General features: G+C 56.7%; 1 long non-coding RNA gene across 5 annotated transcripts; it reads right to left on the minus strand.

The window, feature by feature from the left end:
• Positions 1-4445: 4445 nt before the first annotated feature.
• Positions 4446-15958, minus strand: LOC122366486. 5 transcript variants are annotated; one of them, XR_006253898.1, is made up of 6 exons: positions 15872-15906; positions 15307-15372; positions 7392-7757; positions 6761-6933; positions 6050-6250; positions 4446-5851 (listed from the first exon to the last, which is right to left on the minus strand). It is a non-coding gene; the product is annotated as an uncharacterized LOC122366486 (long non-coding RNA). The 5 variants fall into 5 exon arrangements; XR_006253897.1 differs by having other exon boundaries at positions 6761-7002; XR_006253896.1 differs by lacking the exon at positions 15307-15372 and having other exon boundaries at positions 6761-7002; positions 15872-15958.
• Positions 15959-16635: the final 677 nt, after the last annotated feature.

Raw genomic sequence — 16635 nt, forward strand, 5'->3', positions numbered from 1 at the left:
GCGAGGTGCAGCGTAGCCACGCTTTCCCTTTCCGCCGCCGTGGCCCCAGCCCGGATCGGGCACACGTCCAACCGGAAGGTGACGCCAGCCGTCTGTTGACACGGTGGGATTCTCGCTCTCGCCCAGGCCTGGCGGCCTCGCAATCTCCAGCCTCGGACCGAAGACAGGCGCGCCGGTGCCGAGGCCTTGGCGGTCGCGCGCAGGGGGTCCCCTGATGGCAGAGCCAGCGCCCTCCCCAGCAGCCAGCGTCCAGCTTCTCTCCTCCATCGGAGAAAGTCGGGCTTCCGCCATTAGTGCGTGGCACGGTGTTGAGCGCGGACACAGGTGCTGATGCGGCCACCTCTCGCAGTCCTCGCTCCAGGAGATTCACGTGCGAGGGGGCGGCCGCCGGCAGCCACGCGACGGCAGCGTGTTCGAGCGCCCCTCGGACGTAAGCGATTGGCCACCGTACTAAGGGCACCCTCGTCCAGGCCCCAGCTATTCAACCAGGTCGACGGCGCCGTAGCCGTCACTCGAGCCACGCCACAGAGCTCACGCCTCAAAGCGGTTGGCTCTCCGGTCCTCGGCATCCGGCATCCGCAGTGATTTGGCGTAGCCAGGACAGGTGAGACGCCGGCCTCAGTCATAACCGAAAAGCCTGTAAAAAAAAAAACAATATGTGATTGACAAATGGAAATATATTGTAAGCATAGAGTTGAGAAATCATGACGCACACTGCATTGTGACAGTATAGTGCGATTGGCAGAGGAGGGACTTATTGTAAGAAAACAATGAGCAATTGAGGCATTGATTTGGTTCTGTAGGTAGCTACCTACCCTTCACATATGAATGTGGATGATTTGTACCATTAAGAAAAACCATAGGCGTAGGAGCGGAGGGGGGGGGGGGCATGCCCCCACTTTTCAGCTATGCTAATTTTTAAAGGGACCCTCCCACCTTCAAAAAAGTTAATGAATTGGCATGAAAGTGATGTCGCTCGGTTCAAAAAGTGCAAAAACGAATATCTACCAAATTTCATCGAAAAATATTCACCGGTTTTCAAGATATTAGACTTTTACTTTTGTTTACTTTTTGGGATCTCCGCTGTTCCTAGCGACTTTATTTGAAAGTGCGGCATTTGTTGCGCGCAAAGCAGCATATACCACCGCGTGCTACAAAACGTTTTAGTCAAACATTTAACGGACGTTCGAAAGCCTGATGACGTCATCAGACTCCCGTAATGGTTAAGAGATAGGGACCACGCTGGTCCCACCCTGCAAGTAAAGGGAAGAAATTTCTTGAACACCATAAAGCTGCGGGGGTTGCGACCAGGATAAATGGTGGTTTCTGAGCCTGGCCGCAAACTTGGCTATCTCAACTCAAAACTAATGTTAAGGTGGGAGGGTCCCTTTAAAGTAAAATATTTATTTTTCATTTAAATTCAAAACTAAGAGCAAGAAATGGTTCGGCAAGGTGAGATGAGCACGAAACTGCAAAGAATTTGTTCATAGGGGTATTACGGTTCCCACAAAGTGACATTGAAGTTCTCTGCCCCCCCCCCCAAACTTTACGTGAGGTTCCTGCGCCCATGGAAAAAACACATTGCATTATGTGCATCAACACTTAACCCTTGCACGAGGGCCACAAAGCCCACTATAAAGCCCACAAGACACCATCTGAAATCAAAGCATGACAAATGATAGCATGTAGGCACCTGACGGCTGACCTACTACATATAACCTACTGAACAAAACATACCACGGCACATATATCAATATGTATCTGCAGATAAAGTATGAATGCTAGGTTGATACCAAGGCTATTTAGTAGGTTGTAGGTATGCTGAAAGGATGAAAGATGGGTATTTTTTCAAAAAAATATCTGATCTACAGTTCATATGAACATGCAACATGGGGTTAGGTAAGGTTTGATTTTTGTTTTGTACCAGACTGGAAATAATACATGTTATGCCTAATATGTCCGGCATAGTGGCGGGATTGCGCCGAAAATTTCAGCGCATGTCCGGCGTAGGTAACTTCGCATGCGCCGAATTCGGCGCATGGCGGCAGATGCCATAGCCTTGATATAGCCTTGATCGGTAGATGTGCACATGTGCTTTATATAAAAAGGGTTTAATTTTTGCACAAATAGGTACCTAATTTTTGGCGCAAATTACACAGAAATTTCAGTGTCTGGGTACCCACCGGCCACCTTCCTGTCAAGTTGATACTTGACACACCATCCTGCTATCTGAGGCGGCCCAGGAACCAGCTCAGGCAATTCAAATTACAATGAAAGTCAACAGTCGTGCGGGAATTACATCACTCCCCATTAAAATCTGATATCAAGTAATTAGTTAATGACGATAATCCCGCCAATCTTATGAAACACATCAACATTGACCTTTGATATTCCGAAAAGAAATACCCATAATGATTTAAAGCGAACGTGTTCTTACGCAGCTGTGACATAAACTGCGCATACGAAAAACACCAGCTAGGCCAATTGATGGCGAATAAACCTGTTGATGAAGAAATACTTGTCTCCCATTGGTCTGTGAACACAATCTGCAGGAAACGCAGCTTAAACTACAGTAAAATTTTGCAGGAAATTCTGCAGAAAGTAAGAAAAATGCAATTTAAACATATTTAGCCAATGAGTCTGGCCAATCTGTTGATATATTCCGATAGATACTGAGCACGATCAGTCATTTTGAAAGAATTACGGTCCGACTCTCTTTATTTTTAAAGCAATGACGCATAATATGATTATTGAAAAATTGACAAATATATTTTCTTGGAGGGAAAAGTGGGACTAGCGTTAAGTTCAAAATCAAAATTAATACACTGATCGAGACCTCGCTTTCAAAAGCATATATCAGTGCATTTTCGCATCGAATCTCACTCAATCATGAACAAACTTGGGCAAAAACAGCAAGATTGCCTGTTTTGTCAATTCACACATTTTCATATTTGGGGACAATTTTAAAGTTGATGGCCAATGTTTTCAAAGTCAACATTTCCACAGGAAAAAATACAGCTATTTTTCTTCCAAATTCATTCATTTGTAGAGTCCGACTCTCTCTTGTTTTCTCGCAGTTTCCGTTGTGATTTGAGAGAAACGATCATGGGTATCATAAGCGTTTGGCTCACTTCAAGATCACAGAATTTGCACTTGCATTTTCTGCCGTGTGGAAGACCAGAGGGAGTCAACTAATTTATGACAGAATGTGCTTAAAAAATGACTGGTGAATAATATCTTTTGTCAGTACGTTTATATACTTAGCTTCAAATTCAAATTCAGATTCGAAATTCATATTCGATGGAAAAAATGATAAAAACGGACCCCTTAGAATCTCACCAAATTTACACCAGCCACTCAGCATGACCTGGTCATCACAGAATAAAATTATCTAAGCTCGGCAAGCCCTGGGGGCTGAGATATTAGGGGTCAAAGTTCAAGGTCATTAAGGGCGGACCCCTCAGAATTACCTCAAAATTTGCACACAGATGCAAATTGACATGCTGAGCACGATGGGCATAAAATCTAAGCCCGGCAAGCCCTGACCTAGAAGTTAGGTCAGGTCAAAGGTTGCAGCCACGTGGAGGTCACGTGACCCATTTTAAAGCGGACCCCTCAGATTTTGATGAATTTTTGTGAACTGATACATCTAGACACCCTCATTAATATCCTAAATTATCTAAGTTCGGCAAGCTCTGGGGGCTGAGATATGAGGGGTCAAAGGTCAAGGTCATTTGAGAGCGGACCCCTTCAATTTTTGTTAAAACGTAAATCACCCCTCAACTTTGTCTTCTGAATTTAATGGTAAAAATTTCTAAGCTCGGCAAGCCTTAGAAAAGCCAGAATGAGTATTTAGAAAACGAGCATTTGTATTCCAATATGGCTGACAGGTAGGTATTGTGGCGCATCAATGACATAATTGACGCGTAAAATGTAAACAAACTGCATGCTTCCAAATGAAGCAATTCCTTTACAAATCGATCGATTTTACTATTTCCTTCATAGATAGTGGCCGTTTAATGTCTATTGATGGATTACGAGTCTACGACCTCATACCTATCTTCATAACGGGCCAGTGACCCCTGATATAAGCCCTTGGTGGATGAATGACCTCTAACCTTTTCTAGTACCTACAGGTCACACACATTCGACCTATCCCCGAAGATCGCTAACCATAGGTGTCACTTCAACTTGAGCTCTCACATCTCCTAACTCAGATCTGACCTGAACTGAGATGAATGACGCGTCACGGGCCTCTGACCTCCGTCATGTGGGTCATTGACCTTTGACGTACCCAGAAAGGAATCACTTACCTGACATGTTAAAAGGACCAGTGACCTCTGATTTGTCTGAACTCTCGCCCGTGTGCGGTGTGCGGGTGAAGGTGCCGGAGGTACGTTGGAACCCCGCCCGCCGCCGTTCGGGCCCCTGATGGGAGTTAGAGCTTCGCGGAAAAACGAGTGTATTGCGAGCGTTACGAGTTATCTTAGGATAACCAGTTTTAGTCCTGGGTCAGTGACCTCAGTTGACCTCGTATGACCTGCACACCAATATGACCTGCTTTCACATACGTCACAGACATTATTCCATAAAGATGACTCAGTCGTTTTCATCTCATTGTCACTTTGTAGGTCGCACCATTTATTGATGAACCAAGTTAGATAACCCGACGACTTCACGTGAGGATACATAGTAACATGTCACAATCGGCATTAAGCAGCCTCGCCTCGGCAAACACTGACGAATAGAAAACACTCCCCAGTCCCCACGCCTCCGCCAGTGATAATAAAGCCTACAAAACGTTAACTGGTCAACTCCGAGCAGTCGCGCAGCACTAGTCAATCAATGAGTACATTGCGACGCCGTCAACATGGGCGGGTCCCGTGGTGGACAGTGTCAAGTCGTGCTTAGCTACGATACGTAACATAAGATACGGCCGCGCCCGTACAGATCACCCGCGCCGTACGGCCCCAAACACGACCAAACACTGGCGGCGGTACACGGGCTCGCTCGGACCGCTCCAGTCGCTGCTGGGTGACTGAAGTCACTTCAAGCTGAGCTCAACACAGCAGAGATCCCACCTGAGCGTCCGGCGGCGACGGCGAGGTGCCGTCTCACCGGGCTGGCCAGCAGACTGAGGCAGCTGGCGCACGGCAGCGTACCGTGCTCATATTGCGCCGGCACCACGCCGATGGCACCTCGCAACACGAGCTGAACAGCTCCGTCCGGTACTCGAGCACCTTGCGGCTGTCGCGGTAGCGTTTGAACACATTAAGTGGGTTCATGTCCTCTGTTGTTGTTGTTGTTGTTGTTGTTGTTGTTTCCCTCCAGCCCTAGGGCGTATCCTGCCGGCTCTGGAGGGGGACGAAGGCGGCACCCAGGGCCGCTACTGCGTCGATGCTGCGCAGGTCCTCGTGGGTCGGGTGTATAGTTCCGAGCACTCGGAACCGGCAGTTGCACCAGGGCGGGACACCGCATCAGCGCGTGGGCCGAGGTGTCTGCTTCCTCACGACAGAGCCCACACCGGCAGTTGGCGATACCAGCCGTCGGGCCAGGCCGCTCTGGTCCTCGCACGCGCCAGCCTTGCCGCTGCTCTCTGGATCGTTCTGGTGTCCAGTGGTGTGTGTCTGAGTTCTGGTCCAGGGCGGAGGTCTCCTCCGCCAGGGTGTCTGCCCTCTCATTTCCAGGAAGGCCGCAATGCGAGGGGACCCACTGGAGGTGAATGGGTCGTCCCGCGGACGACGGCGGCTGGTTGTACGAGTGGTGCGCGGTGACGTGGTGGCCCCCGACGCCGGCCGCCGCCGCACAGCGTGCGACAGGATGTTGTTGCCTGTTGGTGCCATACCTACTCCTGTGGCAAGCAACAGAATCAGAGCGTCAGCAGGGGCGCATGTGATCAACAACGCTGGATATTCGCATATTATTTCAACAGACAAAGAGAAAAACAGCACAGGAGAAGAATGAATAGCAACCATAGCAGCCCTTTCCCTGACGTCCACACGCATGTAGTTGGATTCACCCTATCTGAAGGGTCAGGCCGCCAGCTCACCTCGGTGGGCGGCTGGTGACTCGGTTTGGGCGGCGCGCCGGGCGCCGTCGGCAGCGGCGGTGGCGGTGGCTGCTGCTGCTGGGGCTGCGGCGGCGGCGTCGGTACCACTGTGTCCGAGTAGGTCTGGAAGCCGCCAGTGGGCGTGTGCACCGCGCTGTGGTCACCTAGCCCGGCGCCATCATCGAGACGTGTAGGTACCTACTGCCGGCGAGAGCATGCCAATCAGCGTCATGATGGTTGTATGAGCAGTGGCGAAACGAAGCTTAAGTAATGAACAATACGGGGTCAGTTAATCAGGCCATATGAAACTCAGCAGAACTAGAATTTGCATTTCCCTACAAGATACAAAAATAAAACAGCTTTAAAACATAATTTTCATCAAAAGTCACTACAAACAGGTACACAAAACTACCATTAAATCGAACATCTCAACAAAACTCAGTTTAGATGACTATATTGCGCTAAAAAATGACTATATTAGATTGACTATATGTACAGAGAGAAACGGGAGTCAGACACTCGACAGGGGACAGCGGCGGCTGCAGGACAGGGAACGGCAGCGCTCGCCGCTTGGTCAAATTAAACGTGTTCAAAATTGCGTAAGGTGACGTTCGTTTTTGCAGACGATACAAATAGCAAATAAGTAAAGTTGAGAATATGTAAGAGCAAGAACAGCATAAGTATGACATAAGACAGCCAGCTTTAACTTACTTTTGCGCCTTGAACTCCTTCATTATATCGAGGAAGTCGTTGTGGACCTGTGGGTTGTTCTGGAACTTGGACTTGACCTGGTTCTGGTAGGAGAGCACGTCTTCCACCTTGAGTCGGTGGTAGCTGGGCTGAACAGCGCCGGCATCGGCGTCGGCGGCGGCGGCTTCCCGTCGCTGTCGGCACCCATCACCATGGCGGCTGCCGTCATATTCGGCTGGTAGGCGATCGGCCCGGTCGTCTGCCTGACAGGAGGTACGGTACATACGGGTCGGAAGCGGTTAGAGGAGAAGACAGCGTCAGGTAGGGCGGTTGGGAGGACGAGGGTCGCTCGAACAGTGCAGGGTTCATGTTTCGGTTTTATCCGAATAAGCCATCGGTTCCGCAATTTGGCCAAAAAAGGTGCAGACAGAATGCATGAATATCCAGACATTCACCGGATCAACCAGTTACATATCTGAGTCTGCTTCAACACTCAAGCAAAGCCGCATATCCCACAGCATTACGAAATAAGCATGAGTGTGGGATTGGGGCCCAGACCAACTAGGGACCACGTCCGATCCTTCAGTCTTGGGCGGGACTCTTTTCAGCGCGCTGACACTGTGAAGTAGCCGAGTCGGCCGCCGGGACTCACCTGGGGCGCAGAGGAGTGCGGCACCGGCCCAGCGGCGGTAGAGGCCGGTTCTTCGCTGGCGCCGGCAGAGTACTGCAACGAGCCACCGCCGCCTTCACTCTTCACCTAGAGGTTCTCGCCGTAGGCAGCGTGCACCGGATAGGCGCCGAGGCCCGCCGCCAGCGACCCATGCTGGTTCTACATGATGCCGTCTAAGGCGCCGTCAGCCGCGCCAGGCTCGGCTGGGCGGGCAGACTGGGCGACGAGAAGGGGCGGCTCGGCGGGAGAGCGGCGCACCGGCGGCACCACGCAAACCACGGCTGACGAACCGTCACTACTCTCCGGCGACTCCTGGCGCTTCATCACATTCTCGACACGGCACAGAAACTGCGGGCACACGGACACATACCGACCACACGTCAGCCGTCCGGCGCCGCCGCTCTACCGACCACGGACTGCCGCAGGGCAGGGCAGGGCAGGGCAGGGCAGGGCAGGGCAGGGCAGGGCAGGGCAGGGCAGGGCAGGGCAGGGCAGGGCAGGGCAGGGCAGGGCAGGGCAGGGCAGGGCAGGGCAGGGCAGGGCAGGGCAGGGCAGGGCAGGGCAGGGCAGGGCAGGGCAGGGCAGGGCAGGGCAGGGCAGGGCAGGGCAGGGCAGGGCAGGGCAGGGCAGGGCAGGGCAGGGCAGGGCAGGGCAGGGCAGGGCAGGGCAGGGCAGGGCAGGGCAGGGCAGGGCAGGGCAGGGCAGGGCAGGGCAGGGCAGGGCAGGGCAGGGCAGGGCAGGGCAGGGCAGGGCAGGGCAGGGCAGGGCAGGGCAGGGCAGGGCAGGGCAGGGCAGGGCAGGGCAGGGCAGGGCAGGGCAGGGCAGGGCAGGGCAGGGCAGGGCAGGGCAGGGCAGGGCAGGGCAGGGCAGGGCAGGGCAGGGCAGGGCAGGGCAGGGCAGGGCAGGGCAGGGCAGGGCAGGGCAGGGCAGGGCAGGGCAGGGCAGGGCAGGGCAGGGCAGGGCAGGGCAGGGCAGGGCAGGGCAGGGCAGGGCAGGGCAGGGCAGGGCAGGGCAGGGCAGGGCAGGGCAGGGCAGGGCAGGGCAGGGCAGGGCAGGGCAGGGCAGGGCAGGGCAGGGCAGGGCAGGGCAGGGCAGGGCAGGGCAGGGCAGGGCAGGGCAGGGCAGGGCAGGGCAGGGCAGGGCAGGGCAGGGCAGGGCAGGGCAGGGCAGGGCAGGGCAGGGCAGGGCAGGGCAGGGCAGGGCAGGGCAGGGCAGGGCAGGGCAGGGCAGGGCAGGGCAGGGCAGGGCAGGGCAGGGCAGGGCAGGGCAGGGCAGGGCAGGGCAGGGCAGGGCAGGGCAGGGCAGGGCAGGGCAGGGCAGGGCAGGGCAGGGCAGGGCAGGGCAGGGCAGGGCAGGGCAGGGCAGGGCAGGGCAGGGCAGGGCAGGGCAGGGCAGGGCAGGGCAGGGCAGGGCAGGGCAGGGCAGGGCAGGGCAGGGCAGGGCAGGGCAGGGCAGGGCAGGGCAGGGCAGGGCAGGGCAGGGCAGGGCAGGGCAGGGCAGGGCAGGGCAGGGCAGGGCAGGGCAGGGCAGGGCAGGGCAGGGCAGGGCAGGGCAGGGCAGGGCAGGGCAGGGCAGGGCAGGGCAGGGCAGGGCAGGGCAGGGCAGGGCAGGGCAGGGCAGGGCAGGGCAGGGCAGGGCAGGGCAGGGCAGGGCAGGGCAGGGCAGGGCAGGGCAGGGCAGGGCAGGGCAGGGCAGGGCAGGGCAGGGCAGGGCAGGGCAGGGCAGGGCAGGGCAGGGCAGGGCAGGGCAGGGCAGGGCAGGGCAGGGCAGGGCAGGGCAGGGCAGGGCAGGGCAGGGCAGGGCAGGGCAGGGCAGGGCAGGGCAGGGCAGGGCAGGGCAGGGCAGGGCAGGGCAGGGCAGGGCAGGGCAGGGCAGGGCAGGGCAGGGCAGGGCAGGGCAGGGCAGGGCAGGGCAGGGCAGGGCAGGGCAGGGCAGGGCAGGGCAGGGCAGGGCAGGGCAGGGCAGGGCAGGGCAGGGCAGGGCAGGGCAGGGCAGGGCAGGGCAGGGCAGGGCAGGGCAGGGCAGGGCAGGGCAGGGCAGGGCAGGGCAGGGCAGGGCAGGGCAGGGCAGGGCAGGGCAGGGCAGGGCAGGGCAGGGCAGGGCAGGGCAGGGCAGGGCAGGGCAGGGCAGGGCAGGGCAGGGCAGGGCAGGGCAGGGCAGGGCAGGGCAGGGCAGGGCAGGGCAGGGCAGGGCAGGGCAGGGCAGGGCAGGGCAGGGCAGGGCAGGGCAGGGCATGCAGTGAGAGGCGGCGAGATGCAGTGAGAGACAGTGAGAAGCGGTGAGAGGCAGTGAGAGGCAGGGCATGAGGCGGTGAGAAGCAGTGAGCAAAGGAAGGCAGTCAGAGGCAGTGACAGGCGGTGAGAGGCAGTCAGTGAGCAGAGGCAGGCAGTCAGAGGCAGGAAAGGAGGCAGTGAGAGGCGGTGAGAGGCAGTGAGAGGCGGTGAGAGGCAGTCAGAGGCAGGAAAGGAGGCAGTGAGAGGCGGTGAGAGGCAGTGAGAGGCGGTGAGAGGCAGTGAGAGGCGATGGGAGGCAGTCAGTGAGCAGAGGTAGGCAGTCAGAGGCAGGGAAGGAGGCAGTGAGAAGAGGTGAGAGGCAGTGAGAGGCAGAGAGAGGCGACGAGAGGCGGTGAGAGGCAGTGAGAGGAGGTGAGAGGCAGTCCGTGAGCAGAGGAAGGCAGTGAGAGGCAGTGAGAGCCGAGAGGCGGTGAGAGGCAGTAGAGGCGATGAGAGGCAGTCAGTGAGCAGAGGTAGGCAGTCAGAGGCAGGGAAGGAGGCAGTGAGAAGAGGTGAGAGGCAGTGAGAGGCAGAGAGAGGCGACGAGAGGCGGTGAGAGGCAGTGAGAGGAGGTGAGAGGCAGTCCGTGAGCAGAGGAAGGCAGTGAGAGGCAGTGAGAGCCGAGAGGCGGTGAGAGGCAGTAGAGGCGATGAGAGGCAGTCAGTGAGCAGAGGTAGGCAGTCAGGAGGCAGTGAGAGGCAGGGCAGGAGGCAGTGAGAGGCAGTGAGAGGTGGTGAGAGGCAGTGACATGCAGTGAGAGGCGGTGAGAGGCGGTGAGAGGCGGTGGGAGGCGATGAGAGGTTGTGACATGCAGTAAGAGGCGGTGAGAGGCAGTAGAGGCGGTGAGAGGCAGTCAGTGAGCAGAGGCAGGCAGTCTGAGGCAGGGCAGGAGGCAGTGAGAGGCGGTGAGAGGCAGTGAGAGGCGGCGAGAGGTGGTGAGAGGTAGTGACATGCAGTGAGAGGCAGTGAGAGGCGGTGAAAAGCAGTGAGAGGCAGGGAGAAGAAGTGAGAGGCAGTGAGAGGCGGTGAGAGGCAGTGAGAGGCAGTAGAAGCGGTGAGAGGCAGTCAGTGAGCAGAGCCAGGCAGTCAGAGGCAGGGCAGGAGGCAGTGAGAGGCGGTGAGAGGCAGTGAGAGGTGGTGAGAGGTAGTAGAGGCGGCGAGAGGCAGTCAGTGAGCAGAGGCAGGCAGTCAGAGGCAGGGCAGGAGGCAATGAGAGGCGGTCAGAGGCAGTGAGAGGCGGCGAGAGGTGGTGAGAGGTAGTGACATGCAGTGAGAGGCGGTGAGAAGCAGTGAGAGGCAGTGAGAAGAAGTTAGAGGCAGTGAGAGGAAGTTAGAGGCAGTGAGAGGCGGCGAGAGGCAGTGAGAGGCAGTAGAAGCGGTGAGACGCAGTCAGTGAGCAGAGCCAGGCAGTCAGAGGCAGGGCAGGAGGCAGTGAGAGGCGGTGAGAGGCAGTGAGAGGCGGTGAGAGGCAGTGAGAGACAATGAGAGGCGGTGAGAGGCGGTGAGAGGAAGTAAGAGGCAGTGAGAGGCAGTAGAGGCGATGAGAGTCAGTCAGTGAGCAGAGGTAGGCAGTCAGAGGCAGGGCAGGAGGCAGTGAGAGGCAGTGAGAGGTGGTGAGAGGCAGTGACATGCAGTGAGAGGCGGTGAGAGGCGGTGAGAGGCAGTGGGAGGCGATGAGAGGTTGTGACATGCAGTAAGAGGCGGTGAGAGGCAGTAGAGGCGGTGAGAGGCAGTCAGTGAGCAGAGGAAGGCAGTCAGAGGCAGGACAGGAGGCAGTGAGAGGCAGCGAGAGGTGGTGAGAGGTAGTGGCATGCGGTGAGAGGCAGTAGAGGCGATGAGAGGCAGTCACTGAGCAGAGGTAGGCAGTCAGAGGCAGGGCAGGAGGCAGTGAGAGGCAGTGAGAGGTGGTGAGAGGCAGTGAGAGGTGGCGAGAGGTGGTGAGAGGCAGTGACATGCAGTGAGAGGCAGTGAGAGGCGGTGAGAGGCAGTGAGAGGCAGTAGAGGCGGTGAGAGGCAGTCAGTGAGCAGATTCAGGCAATCAGAAGCAGGGCAGGAGGCAGTGAGAGGCGGTGAGAGGCAGTGAGAGGTGGCGAGAGGTGGTGAGAGGTATTGACATGCAGTGAGAGACAGTGAGAGGTGGTGAGAGGCAGTGACATGCAGTGAGAGGCGGTGAGAGGCGGTGAGAGGCGGCGAGAGGTGGTGAGAGGTAGTGACATGCGGTGAGAGGCAGTAGAGGCGGTGAGAGGCAGTCAGTGAGCAGAGGCAGGCAGTCAGAGGCAGGGCAGGAGGCAGTGAGAGGCAGTGAGAGGTGGTGAGAGGCAGTGAGAGGCGGCGAGAGGTGGTGAGAGGCAGTGACATGCAGTGAGAGGCGGTGAGAGGCAGTGAGAGACAATGAGAGGCGGTGAGAGGCGGTGAGAGAAAGTAAGAGGCAGTGAGAGGCAGTGAGAGGCAGTGAGAGGCGGTGAGAGGCAGTGAGACAATGAGAGGCGGTGAGAGGCGGTTGGAAGCGGTGGGAGGCGGTGGGAGGCGGTGAGAGGCTGTGACATGCAGTGAGAGGCGGCGAGAGGCAGTGAGAGGCGTTGAGAGGAAGTCAGTGAGCAGAGGCAGGCAGTCAGAGGCAGGGAAGGAGGCAGTGAGAAGAGGTGAGAGGCAGTGAGAGGCGGCGAGAGGCAGAGAGAGGCGGCGAGAGGCAGTGACATGCAGTGAGAGACAGTGAGAGGCGGTGAGAGGCAGTGAGAGGCAATAGAGGCGGTGAGAGGCAGTCAGTGAGCAGATTCAGGCAGTCAGAAGCAGGGCAGGAGGCAGTGAGAGGCGGTGAGAGGCAGTGAGAGGCGGCGAGAGGTGGTGAGAGGTAGTGACATGCAGTGAGAGGCAGTGAGAGGTGGTGAGAGGCAGTGACATGCAGTGAGAGGCGGTGAGAGGCGGTGAGAGGCAGTGGGAGGCGATGAGAGGTTGTGACATGCAGTAAGAGGCGGTGAGAGGCAGTAGAGGCGGTGAGAGGCAGTCAGTGAGCAGAGGCAGGCAGTCAGAGGCAGGACAGGAGGCAGTGAGAGGCAGTGAGAGGCGGCGAGAGGTGGTGAGAGGTAGTGGCATGCGGTGAGAGGCAGTAGAGGCGATGAGAGGCAGTCACTGAGCAGAGGTAGGCAGTCAGAGGCAGGGCAGGAGGCAGTGAGAGGCGGCGAGAGGTGGTGAGAGGCAGTGACATGCAGTGAGAGGCGGTGAGAGGCAGTGAGAGACAATGAGAGGCGGTGAGAGGCGGTGAGAGGCGGTGGAAGGCGCTGAGAGGCTGTGACATGCAGTGAGAGGCGGCGAGAGGCAGTGAGAGGAAGTCATTGAGCAGAGGCAGGCAGCCAGAGGCAGGGAAGGAGGCAGTGAGAAGAGGTGAGAGGCAGTGAGAGGCAGAGAGAGGCGGCGAGAGGCGGTGAGAGCCAGTGACATGCAGTGAGAGGCAGTGAGAGGAAGTTAGAGGCAATGAGAGGCGGTGAGAGGTAGTGAGAGGCGGTGAGAGGCAGTCAGTGAGCAGAGGCAGGCAGTCAGAGGCAGGGCAGGAAGCAGTGAGAGGCGGTGAGAGGCGGCGAGAGGTGGTGGGAGGTAGTGACATGCAGTGAGAGGCAGTGAGAGGCAGTGAGAAGCAGTGAGAGGCAGTGAGAGGTGGTGAGTGGCGATGAGAGGCGGTGAGGGGCGGTGAGAGGCGGTGAGAGGGGTCAGTTTGCAGAGGCAGGTAGTCAGAGGCAGGGAAGGAGGCAGTGAGAAGAGGTGAGAGGCATTGAGAGGCGGTGAGAGGCGGCGAGAGGCGGTGAGAGGCAGTGACATGCAGTGAGAGGCAGTGAGAGGAAATTAGAGGCAATGAGAGGCAGTGAGAGGCAGTGAGAGGCAGTGAGAGGCGGTGAGAGGCAGTGAGAGGCAGTGAGAGGCGGTGAGAGGCGGCGAGAGGCAGTGAAAGGCGGTGAGAGGCAGTGAGACGCGGCGAGAGGCAGAAAGAGAGGCGGCGAGAGGCGGTGAGAGCCAGTGACATGCAGTGAGAGGCAGTGAGAGGAAGTTAGAGGCAATGAGAGGCGGTGAGAGGTAGTGAGAGGCGGTGAGAGGCAGTCAGTGAGCAGAGGCAGGCAGTCAGAGGCAGGGCAGGAGGCAGTGAGAGGCGGTGAGAGGCGGCGAGAAGTGGTGGGAGGTAGTGACATGCAGTGAGAGGCAGTGAGAGGCGGTGAGAAGCAGTGAGAGGCAGTGAGAGGTGGTGAGTGGCGATGAGAGGCGGTGAGGGGCGGTGAGAGGCGGTGAGAGGGGTCAGTGAGCAGAGGCAGGTAGTCAGAGGCAGGGAAGGAGGCAGTGAGAGGAAGTTAGAAGGCAATGAGAGGCAGTGAGAGGCAGTAAAGGCGGTGAGAGGCAGTCAGTGAGCAGAGGCAGGCAGTCAGAGGCAGGGCAGGAGGCATTGAGAGGCAGTGAGAGGCAGTGAGAGGCGCGAGAGGTGGTGAGAGGTAGTGACATGCAGTGAGAGGCGATGAGAGGCGGTGAGAAGCAGTGAGAGGCGGTGTGAGGCAGTAGAGGCGGTGAGAGGCAGTCAGTGAGCAGAGGCAGGCAGTCAGAGGCAGGGCAGGAGGCAGTGAGAGGCAGTGAGAGGCGGTGAGAGGCAGTGAGAGGTTGTGAGAGGCAGTCCGTGAGCAGAGGAAGGCAGTGAGAGGCGGCGAGAGGCGGTGAGAGGCAGTGAGAGGCAGTAGAGGCGATGAGAGGCAGTCAGTGAGCAGAGGTAGGCAGTCAGAGGCAGGGCAGGAGGCAGGGCAGGAGGCAGTGAGAGGCAGTGAGAGGTGGTGAGAGGCAGTGAGAGGCGGCGAGAGGTGGTGAGAGGCAGTGACATGCAGTGAGAGGCAGTGAGAGGAAGTTAGAGGCAATGAGAGGCGGTGAGAGGTAGTGAGAGGCGGTGAGAGGCAGTCAGTGAGCAGAGGCAGGCAGTCAGAGGCAGGGCAGGAGGCAGTGAGAGGCGGTGAGAGGCGGCGAGAGGTGGTGGGAGGTAGTGACATGCAGTGAGAGGCAGTGAGAGGCGGTGAGAAGCAGTGAGAGGCAGTGAGAGGTGGTGAGTGGCGATGAGAGGCGGTGAGGGGCGGTGAGAGGCGGTGAGAGGAAGTCAGTGAGCAGAGGCAGGTAGTCAGAGGCAGGGAAGGAGGCAGTGAGAAGAGGTGAGAGGCGGCGAGAGGCGGTGAGAGGCAGTGAGAGGCAGTGAGAGGCGGTGAGAGGCAGTAGAGGCAGTCAGTGAGCAGAGGCAGGCAGTCAGAGGCAGGGCAGGAGGAAGTGAGAGGCGGTGAGAGCCGGTGGGAGGCAGTGAGAGGCAGTCAGTGAGGAGAGGAAGGCAGGGGTTACATAACACCTGGAGTTACAGCATCCATATGAAAAACTCATACAAAAATTATGTGTGAATCAAGATTATTTGACAAAAGCTGCTCATCTTTAGCAACTACCTACTTTGCTGGCTGGTACAGTTTGTTATATGTCACATCACCCTAGGCCCTCTTAAAGCTAGTTAGGTCAGGTGCGGTCGCAACATTTTCTGCGAGGCCATTCCAGATGACGATGAGAATACATTGGGTGGAGAAAGATTGTAGACGAACATCTGGTGTAGCATGTGGCACGCATACCTTGTGACAATAGCCTTGAGTACAGTTCCAAAATTGGATAGTCTGCACATAGGAGCCTTCCTGCAACTGAATACAGAGGGGTGTTCGCGGGCATCGTAAACTGCTGAGTTCACTGTGTGTGGTATGTACAGCAAGCTTAGGGGTAGGGGAAGGGTAACCGGTTCTGATGTCACAGCTGCATGCCATGCGGTGGACGGCCTGTGGCCAGTCCCGACCGACCACAGCAGTTGCTGTGTGCGGTGACGGAAGAATGGCTTAGGGACGCAGTGGGCGGAGCTTAGAGCTTGTGTATGGTCCGACTGCACACAGGGCCCGTGAACAGCCCTCAGATAGGTCATAGGTATGCATAGGTTTCAAAAGTACCTATAATAATCAGCTAGCATAAAAACTCATTCTAAGAATTGTGGCTGATAACCCTGATTCTGAAGCCACGCCCATTCCATGGATCACACACATCATATCACCTTCACCTTAACTTACACACCACGGCATGTTATATCAATATGTTATATGTATATACCTACACTCAAGGCCCTATATACCCTTACCCAAGATTTACCCTTACCTACACCATGGAACCCATGGGCCTACACTACAAAATAAAATGAATATGGCGCGGTGCCTATTTACACGCGTCAATTATGTCATTGATGCGCCACAACACCTACCTGTCAGCCATATTGGAAAACAAATGCTCGTTTTTCTAAATACTCATTCTGGCTTTTCTAAGGCTTGCCGAGCTTAGAAAATTTTACCATTAAATTCAGAAGACAAAGTTGAGGGGTGATTTGAATTTTAACAAAAATTGAAGGGGTCCGCTCTCAAATGACCTTGACCTTTGACCCCTCATATCTCAGCCCCCAGAGCTTGCCGAACTTAGATAATTTAGGATATTAATAATGAAGTCTAGATGCATCAGCTCACAAAATTTCATTAAAATCTGAGGGGTCCGCTGTAAAAGGGTCACGTGACCTCCACGTGGCTGCAAACTTTGACCTGACCTAACTTCCAGGTCAGGGCTTGCCGGGCTTAGATTTTATGCCCATCGTGCTCAGCAGGTCAACTTGCATCTGTGTGCAAATTTTGAGGTAATTCTGAGGGGTCCGCCCTCAATGACCTTGAACTTTGACCCCTGATATCTCAGCCCCCAGGGCTTGCCGAGCTTAGATAATTTTATTCTGTGATGACCAGGTCATGCTGAGTGGCTGGTGTAAATTTGGTGAGATTCTAAGGGGTCCGTTTTTATCATTTTTTCCATCGAATATGAATTTCGAATCTGAATTTGAATTTGAAGCTAAGTATATAAACGTTTTGTCAGTGCCTGACAAA

The sequence above is a fragment of the Amphibalanus amphitrite genome, unplaced genomic scaffold (genome assembly GCF_019059575.1).
Source record: "Amphibalanus amphitrite isolate SeventyFive unplaced genomic scaffold, NRLGWU_Aamphi_draft 000811F_arrow, whole genome shotgun sequence".
In the NCBI taxonomy this organism is placed as follows: domain Eukaryota; kingdom Metazoa; phylum Arthropoda; class Thecostraca; order Balanomorpha; family Balanidae; genus Amphibalanus; species Amphibalanus amphitrite.